At 50.3% G+C, this 9,662-nt stretch overlaps 1 pseudogene; it reads right to left on the reverse strand.

Moving 5' to 3' along the window:
* Nucleotides 1-590: 590 nt before the first annotated feature.
* On the reverse strand, nucleotides 591-731 carry LOC121871827 (annotated as a pseudogene).
* Between the last annotated feature and the right edge of the window lie 8,931 nt (nucleotides 732-9,662).

Genomic DNA, 9,662 nt, shown 5'->3' on the forward strand with positions numbered 1-9,662 from the left:
TTTCAAAGAGAACGCCCACACCGCGTCTGACCGTGGGAGAGGGTGGAGGAGCGCGTGAGGAAGAGCACGGCGTCACCCAAGCATTCTCATCTCTCTGCCTGCACCACTACATGGTAGACTGCGGGCCCAGGCGCACTCATCAATTTAGGTTCCACTGCAATGCATGCCAAGCACTCTTTTCGAGGTGATAGACGAAATTCCGGCGGGGCTTACTTAAAAGATATCCGACCCGGTTTCGTTTCCTCTTCGTGGGATGGAGTGCCTCTTAGACCATGTGCAGCATCAGCCATGAGCGGCCGACGGCCATTCGTAGGTTCCCAGACAGCAGGCAAAAAGAGCTACCGCCCAGTTATTTGCGAAAGTACAACTGTCGCTTTGGTTGTGGTTGAATGGGTGCGCCAAGTCCATGGACTTGTTAGTGAGTTTGCTTTGTTTTATAAGTACGCTCATGAAGGCGCCAAAGGCGATTAAACCTCAAGGCGGAAGCTCGTTCGGGTTACCTCGTGGTCGGGAGACAGTCAGCAGGCACCAACTCGCAGCAACCGATGGATGTATATTTCCCGACCTCGTGAGAGTGCGGGGAGGTGGCGTGCCATTAAGCCTGCGATGCCGCCGCCGCAATATGCGCTCAACTTGTCGATGTATCTGGTATTCTTGCGATTCACATACCGACACGCAGTTTGCTGCGGTCTTCATCGACCCACGAGCCGAGTGATCCCCCGTTAAGAGTTGTGTATTTGCCATTTGGTCTTTTTGCGACTAACCATCACAGGTCGAGTCTCAATGAAAGGGTTTGACAGACATAGCCCAAGTTTGTGGTTTGGGTTTGGCCGGACGGCTTGTTGTTGTTTTTTGACACTTGAATTTCACTCTTTTTGGGTCAAGAGGCTTATTCGCCGGTAGTAAGGAACGGCCGGGCAGCCGTCCAAAGCCCCGTCCGTCCTCCTCCTCCGGTCTTCGCGCTCTCGCCCGAGTGTGGTCCACCTACAGCGTGGTGGTACCTATTTTTGGTGCGGGGGCCGGGATTGTCCTCTTTCGCTGCTGGAGTTGCCAGAGCAGAGCCCGAGACCGCCCAAATCAGGAGAGTAGTAGTAGTTTTAAGAGCGCCCCGTTCTCTTTCTCTCTGTTAATGATCCTTCCGCAGGTTCTCCTACGGAAACCTTGTTACGACTTTTACTTCCTCTAAATGATCAAGTTTGGACATCTTTCCGTCAGCTCGAGGCGACGACCCCAGAAAACCCTCGCGGGCAGCGGGGCCGACAATCCAAGAGCGCCAGTCCGAAGGCCTCACTAAATCATTCAATCGGTAGTAGCGACGGGCGGTGTGTACAAAGGGCAGGGACGTAGTCAGCGCAAGCTGATGACTTGCACTTACTGGGAATTCCTCGTTCATGGGAAACAATTGCAAGCCCCAAATCCCTATCAAGAAGGCTTTGAGCAGATTTACCACGCTCCTCACCGGAGGGCTTCGTTGATCCCTTCAGTGTAGCGTGCGGCCCAGAACATCTAAGGGCATCACAGACCTGTTATTGCTCAATCTCGTCATTTGGGGTACATCCTCTAAGGAAGAAGTTGCGAACTGGACACCATTTTCTGGAGATCCGTCGATACTTAGTAGGCCCAGAGTCTCGTTCGTTATCGGAATTAACCAGACAAATCGCTCCACCAACTAAGAACGGCCATGCACCACCACCTGCCAGATCGAGAAAGAGCTCTCAATCTGTCAATCCTTCCGGTGTCTGGGCCTGGTGAGGTTTCCCGTGTTGAGTCAAATTAAGCCGCAGGCTCCACTCCTGGTGGTGCCCTTCCGTCAATTCCTTTAAGTTTCAGCTTTGCAACCATACTTCCCCCGGAACCCAAAGACTTTGGTTTCCCGGAAGCTGCCCGCCGGGTCATGGGAATAACGCCGGCGGATCGCTAGTTGGCATCGTTTATGGATTTAGAACTAGGGGCATTATCTGATCACCTTGAACCTCTAACTTTCCGTTCTTGATTAATGAAAACATCCTTGGCAAATGCTTTCACTGATGGTTCGTCTTACGACGGTCAAAATTTCACCTCTAGCGTCGCAATACGAATGCCCCGCCTGTTCCGAGTTAATTCATTACCTGGTTCGAAAACCAACAAAATAGAACCGGGGTCCTATTCCATTATTCCATGCATCACCATTGGGGCCATTCAAATAGCCTGCTCTGAGCACTCTAATTTTCAAAGTAAACTCTCCAGGCGCTTTCGGGACGCCGACGAGCAGCCCGATGCGAGCGGTAGTGACTGTTGGACGTGACAGTAAACACGGTGATTGCCGTCAGTCCAGACTGAGATCAACTCTGAGCTTTTAACGCAACAACTTTAATATCGCTATTGGGCTGGAATTGCAGGCTGCTGGCGCAGACTTGCCCTCCAATGGATATAGTTAAAAGGATTTAAAGTGTACTTTCAAACCGATTGCGAGGCCTCGGATGAGACTCCACATCGATTATTTTTCGTCACTACCTCCCCGTGCCGGGAGTGGGTAATTTGCGTGCCTGCTGCCTTCCTTAGATGTGGTAGCCGTTTCTCAGGCTCCCTCTCCGGAATCGAACCCTGATTCCCCGTTACCCGTTATAGCCATTGTAGGCGCATAACCTGCAATCGAAAGCTGATAAGGCAGACACTTGAAAGAAGCGGCGCCGGTGCGGAGACCGTGCGCTCAGCCCGAAGTTATTCAGATTCACCACAGGTGGGTTACGGACCGGGGCCCGACCAGTTTTGAACTAATAAAAGCGCTCTTCCCTTGCGCTCAGAGACCAATTGCATGTATTAGCTCTAGAATTGCCACAGTTATCCAAGTAAGTGGGTTTACAGATCCAATGAAACATAGCTGATTTAATGAGCCATTCGCGGTTTCGCCTTAAATCGGCTACTTACATGCATGGCTTAATCTTTGGGCAACATATGACTACTAACAGGATCAACCAGTGGCTGCTGCTGTTGGCGCCTATCACGGCGGCAAAATAGTGAAGATTGAGAGAGGCAAGAAGACATTGAGGCGAGGGGACCCGTTGCGTTGGCCTTAGAGAAATAGCAAACCAGATGGTCAGATCTAACTGCACCTTCTCTTTGCTATCCTCGGCGCCGACGCGCCACCGTGTGTGCCAATCTCCTCCCTTATCCGCTCCTCTTTGCTAGCTCCAGCGAGGCAGCCGACATTGGGCGAGGGACCGCACGTTGGCCAATCTCCTCCCTAATCCGCTCCTCTTCTCTTTGCCCCAGCGAGGCAGAAGACATTGGGCGAGGGACCGCACGTTGGCCTTAGAGAAATAGCAAACCAGATGATCAGATCAAACTGCACCTTCTCTCGCTATCCTCGGCGCCGGCAGCGCCACCGTGTGTGCCAATCTCCTTCCTTATCCGCTCCTCTTCTCTTTGCCCCAGCGAGGCAGCCGACATTGGGCGAGGGACCGCACGTTGGCCTTAGAGAAATAGCAAACCAGATGATCAGATCAAACTGCACCTTCTCTTGCTATCCTCGGCGCCGGAAGCGCCACCGTGTGTGCCAATCTCCTCCCTTATCCGCTCCTCTCCTCTTTACCCAGCTCCAGCGAGGCAGCCGACATTGGGCGAGGGACCGCACGTTGGCCAATCTCCTCCCTAATCCGCTCCTCTTCTCTTTGCCCCAGCGAGGCATAAGACATTGGGCGAGGGACCGCACGTTGGCCAATCGCCTCCTCTCTCTCTTTCTTTCTCACTCTCTCTTACTGTTTGTGGGGACGTGGGCTCATGTGCGCCATCGTCGCCCAATATTGGTTAGGTTGTGTATTTCACGGGTGGGAACCGCCATCGTTGTTAGGTAATGGGGTAACCCAACGTGTGCTTTGACGAGTTTTGGCTGCTAAACTCTCTTTTTAGTATACTCGGCTCCCAGACTGCACCCTGGTCGTGTTGAACCATGAGCGTTGTCTATGCACATTTAGGGTAGCTGTTTGCGCGTGGAATAGTGCAATGAATCTCGGTCAAGAGACGGTTGGGCGCTGCATTGAAGGCCGGCACAGACGCGAAGACGGGGTGATCAGCCAACGCAAGTCCGCTAAGTTGGGCAGACAGCAAGGCGAAGGGGAGCCCGGACTGAAAGGCCGCAGCATATGCTGTGAAGGAAACTAGTAGGGTGGCGACGTGTGCGCCGAGAGAGAGACGGAGTAAATAATGTCCAAACGGAAGAGAGACCTGGCAAGTGTAATTGATAGAGCGCGAGGCTACTCGCCATAAGCCCACTCCACTGCCATTCCTCTGATCCAATGAGACTAAAATCTCTCTCCTTCTGCTCCAGCCATTGCAGGGCAGGGAAGCGACGGCAATTATGGTTGTTGTTTTGAATGCCGCGCTTTGCTTCACAGAGGCGCTCCGCTGGGGGGCGGAAGATATTTCACACCGAATATGTGTGTGAAGGCACCCTCTCCCCTTAATAAAGTGAAATAGTGCAATCCAGCATACAAGGTCGGACGATAGGACATTCACCATACCGCACCTCGAGAGTGGATGTTGTTTGTTGGGTAAGGTTAAAACCGGACTGTTCGCAGACAGCCGAATAACCCGGTTCCGGACTAATTGGTGGATGCAACATCATGATGCTGCTGCTGCTGCTGTCGCGGAAACCGCAGTGGCGACGTGTGCGCCGAGAGAGAGTAATAATGTTCAATAGGGAGAGCGACCTGGCTAGTGTAATTGATAGATCGCGAGCCTACTCGCCATTAGCCCGCTCCACTGCCATTCCTCTGACCCAATGAGACTATTCTCTCTCTCGCTCTCCTTCTGCTCCAGCCATTGCAGGGCAGGGAGAGGAAATCGACGGCAATTTTGGTTGTTGTTTTTGAATGCCGCGTTTTGCTTCGCAGAGGCGCCGAAGCGCTCCGCTGGGGGGCGGAAGGTATTTCACATCGAATATGTGTGTGAAGGCACCCTCTCCCCTTAATATAGTGAAATAGTGCAATCCAGCATACAAGAGCGGACGATAGGACAGTCACCGTACCGCACCTCGAGAGTGGAAGTTGTTTGATCGTTTGTTAGGCAAGGTTAAAACCTGACTGTTCGCGAACAGCCGAATAACCCGGTTCCGGACTTACAATAGACGCAACATCATGATGCTGCTGCTGTCGCGGAAACCGTGGTGGCGACGTGCGCGCCGAGAGAGTAATAATGTTCAATTGGGAGACAGACCTGGCTAGTGAAATTCATAGATCGCGCTCCACTGCCATTCCTCTGACCCCATGAGACTATTTTCTCTCTCTCTCTCTTCTTCTTCTTCTGCTGCTGCTGCTGCTCCAGCCATTGCAGGGCAGGGAAGGGAAAGCGACGGCAACTTTGGTTGTTGTTTTTGAATGCCGCGCTTTGCTTCGCAGAGGCGCCGAAGCGCTCCGCTGGGGGGCGGAAGATATTCCACACAGAATAGGTGTGTGAAGGCACCCTCTCCCCTTAATATAGTGAATTAGTGCAATCCAGCATACAGGGGCGGACGATAGGACAGTCACCGTACCGCACCTCGAGAGTGGAGGTTGTTTGATCGTTTGTTAAGCAAGTTTAAAACCTGACTGTTCGAGAACAGCCGAATAACCGGTTCCGGCCTTATTGGTAGACCCAACATCATGATGCTGCTGCTGTCGCGAAACCGTGGTGGCGACGTGTGCGCCGAGAGAGTAATAATGTTCAATTGGGAGACAGACCTGGCTAGTGAAATTCATAGATCGCGCTCCACTGCCATTCCTCTGACCCCATGAGACTATTTTCTCTCTTCTTCTGCTGCTGCTGCTCCAGCCATTGCAGGGCAGGGAAGGGAAAGCGACGGCAACTTTGGTTGTTGTTTTTGAATGCCGCTTTGCCGCAGAGGCGCCGGCGCCCGCTGGGGGCGGAAGATATTCCACACCGAATAGGTGTGTGAAGGCACCCTCTCCCTTAATATAGTGAAATAGTGCAATCCAGCATACAAGAGCGGACGATAGGACAGTCACCGTACCGCACCTCGAGAGTGGAAGTTGTTTGATCGTTTGTTAGGCAAGTTAAAACCCGACTGTTCGCGAACAGCCGAATAACCCGGTTCCGGACTTACAATAGACGCAACATCATGATGCTGCTGCTGTCGCGAAACCGTGGTGGCGACGTGTGCGCCGAGAGAGTAATAATGTTCAATTGGGAGACAGACCTGGCTAGTGAAATTCATAGATCGCCACTGCCATTCCTCTGACCCCATGAGACTATTTTCTCTCTCTTCTTCTGCTGCTGCTCCAGCCATTGCCAGGGCAGGGAAGGGAAAGCGACGGCAATTTTGGTTGTTGTTTTTGAATGCCGCGCTTTGCTTCGCAGAGGCGCCGAAGCGCTCCGCTGGGGGGCTGAAGATATTTCACACCAAATATGTGTGCGAAGGCACCCTCTCCCCTTAATATAGTGAAATAGTGCAATCGAACATATAAGGGCGGACGTTTTCATCACCGTCTCCCACTCGGTGTGTGTGCAGATTCTCGGATCATTTTGTAAAGTATGCTCGACCCCCGATTGACTTTGACGGTCTCCCATTCGGGTGTGCAAGTTTCTGTAGTATGCTATTAAATCGACCCCCGATTGACTTTGACTGTCTCCAATTCGGGTGTGCAAGTTTCTGTAGTATTCTATCAAATCGACCCCCGATTGACGACGGTCTCCCGACCGAGATTATTACCCAGAGTTTCTGTAGTATGCTATTAAGTAAGGCACAGTTTGACTTTGGCGGTCTCCCATTGGTGTGCAAGTTTCTGTAGTATGCTATTAATCGACCCCCGATTGACTTTCACTGTCTCCATTAGGGTGTGCAAGTTTCTGTAGTATGCTATTAAATCGACCCCGATTGACTTTCACTGTCTACATTCTAGGGTGTGCAGTTTCTGTAGTATGCTATCAAATCGGCCCCGATTGACTTTTGTGGTCTCTCCCATTCGGGTACAGTTTCACCTTGGTATGCTATCAAATCGACCCCGGGTGACTTCGGTCTCCCATTCGAGGGTGCTGCAAGTTTCTGTAGTATGCTATTAAAATCGACCCCCGATTGACTTTGACATACTCCCATTCGGGTGTGCAAGTTCTCTGTAGTATGCTACCAAATCGACCCCCGATTGACTTTGACGGTCTCCCATTCGGGTGTGCAAGTTCTCTGTAGTATGCTATCAAATCGACCCCCGATTCACTTTGACGGTCTCCCATGCGGGTGTGGAACTTCTCTGGTATGTTGTATAATATGACCGAGGTGCCCCTACCCCTTACTATAGTGAAATAGTGCCATCCAGTGTACAAGGGCGGACGCTTTCATCACCGTCTCCCACTCGGTGTGTGCACATTCTCGGATCATTTTGTATAGTATGCTATTAAATCGACCCTCGATTGAATCTGACGGTCTCCCATTCGGGTGTGCAAGTTTCTGTAGTATGCTATTAAATCGACCCCCGATTGACTTTGACTGGCTCCCATTCGAGGTGTGCAGAGTTTCTGTAGTATGCTATCAAATCGACCCCCGATTGACTTGGCGGTCTCCCATTGGGGTGTGCAAGTTTCTGTAGTATGCTATCAAATCGACCACGATTTGACTTTGACGTGCTCCCATTGGTGTGCAAGTTTCTGTAGTATGCTATTAAATCGACCCCCGATTGACTTTGGCGGTCTCCCATTGGTGCACGAAGTTTCTGTAGTATGCTATTAAATCGACCCACCCCGTTTGAGCTTTTGACTGGCCCATTACAGTTGTGCAGAGTTTCTGTAGTATGCTATCAAATCGACCCCGATTGACTTTGACGGTCTCCCGTTATTGCAAGTTTCTGTAGTATGCTATTAAAATCGACCCCCGTTGACTTTGGCGGTCTCCCATTAAGTTGTGCAAGTTTCTGTAGTATGCTATTAAATCGACCCCGATTGACTTTGACTGTCTCCCATTAGGGTCAGTGCAAGTTTCTGTATGCTATCAATCGACCCCCGATTGACTTTGACGGTCTCCCATTCGGGTGTGCAAGTTTCTGTAGTATGCTATTAAATCGACCCCCGATTGACTTTGACTGTCTCCCATTCGGGTGTGCAAGTTTCTGTAGTATGCTATTAAATCGACCCCCGATTGACTTTCACTGTCTCCCATTCGGGTGTGCAAGTTTCTGTAGTATGCTATCAAATCGACCCCCGATTGACTTTGACGGTCTCCCATTCGGGTGTGCAAGTTTCTGTGGTATGCTATTAAATCGACCCCCGATTGACTTTGACGGTCTCCCATTCGGGTGTGCAGAAGTTTCTGTAGTATGCTGTTAAAATCGACCCCCGATTGACTTTGACTGTGTCTGCCATTCGGGTGTGCAAGTTTCTGTAGTATGCTATTAAATCGACCCCCGATTGACTTTCACTGTCTCCCATTCGGGTGTGCAAGTTTCTGTAGTATGCTATCAAATCGACCCCCGATTGACTTTGACGGTCTCCCATTCGGGTGTGCAAGTTTCTGTAGTATGCTATCAAATCGACCCCCGATTGACTTTGACGGTCTCCCATTCGGGTGTGCAAGTTTCTGTGGTATGCTATCAAATCGATCCCCGATTGACTTTGACGGTCTCCCATTCGGGTGTGCAAGTTTCTGTAGTATGCTATCAAATCGACCCCCGATTGACTTTGACGGTGTCCCATTCGGGTGTGCAAGTTTCTGTAGTATGCTATCAAATCGACCCCCGATTGACTTTGACGGTCTCCCATTCGGGTGTGCAAGTTTCTGTGGTATGCTATCAAATCGATCCCGATTGACTTTGACGGTCTCCCATTCGGTGTTTTCTGTAGTATGCTATTAAATCGACCCCCGATTGACTTTTGACGGTCTCCCATTCGGTGTTTCTGTAGTATGCAAATCGACCCCCGATTGACTTGGTCTCCCATTCGGGTGTGCAAGTTTCTGTAGTGCTATCAAATCGACCCCGATTGACTTTGACGGTCTCCCATTCGGGTGTGCAAGTTTCTGTATGCTATCAAATCGACCCCGATTGATATCGGCAAGTTTCTGTAGTATGCTATTAAATCGACCGATTGACTTTGACGGTCTCCCCATTCGGGTGCAAGTTCTCTTGCATTTGAAGTATGAGTTGAGTTTAATGAAGTTGATTTCGTCATAGGCACGGTGCTGTGCTGTGCTGTGCCATCGACAAAACCAATAAGGAAGGGGCATCTATTTTTACTTAGGCTAGCATACCTAAGTTAAAGCAAACTCCCCTTGCCAATACAAGAAGGAAGAGGATTTCTTATAGTCTAATAAACAATTCATCATGACCAAATACAGTATCTAACACAGGGGGTCCGGGGGCGCAGCCCCCGGTTAGCAACTAACCATTTGATTGCATTATCTCTGAGAATAGTTAGCAATTATCCATTTGATTGCATTATCCCAGGTTAAGGGGGGTTGTGTGTGGTTCCATATCACCAGATTTATTAAAAAACTCTACGTCAGGCTAAACAGTTTAGGCTAGATAGTACGATACGATACGAAGTCATTAGTTAAGAGGTGAAAGAAGATTATTAGGAATTGAAGAAAAAGGTGGTGAAACTGAAATACAGTAGGAGTAGAAAGAATCTGGGCTCAACCAGATCGCTTCTATCTTTCTTATTGGTGTTTTGTCTTTGTTCTGCTCCCTTGGGTCGTCAGACCT

This window comes from Homarus americanus, unplaced genomic scaffold, assembly GCF_018991925.1.
Source record: "Homarus americanus isolate GMGI-L3 unplaced genomic scaffold, GMGI_Hamer_2.0 scaffold33, whole genome shotgun sequence".
Classification (NCBI taxonomy): Eukaryota; Metazoa; Arthropoda; class Malacostraca; order Decapoda; family Nephropidae; genus Homarus; species Homarus americanus.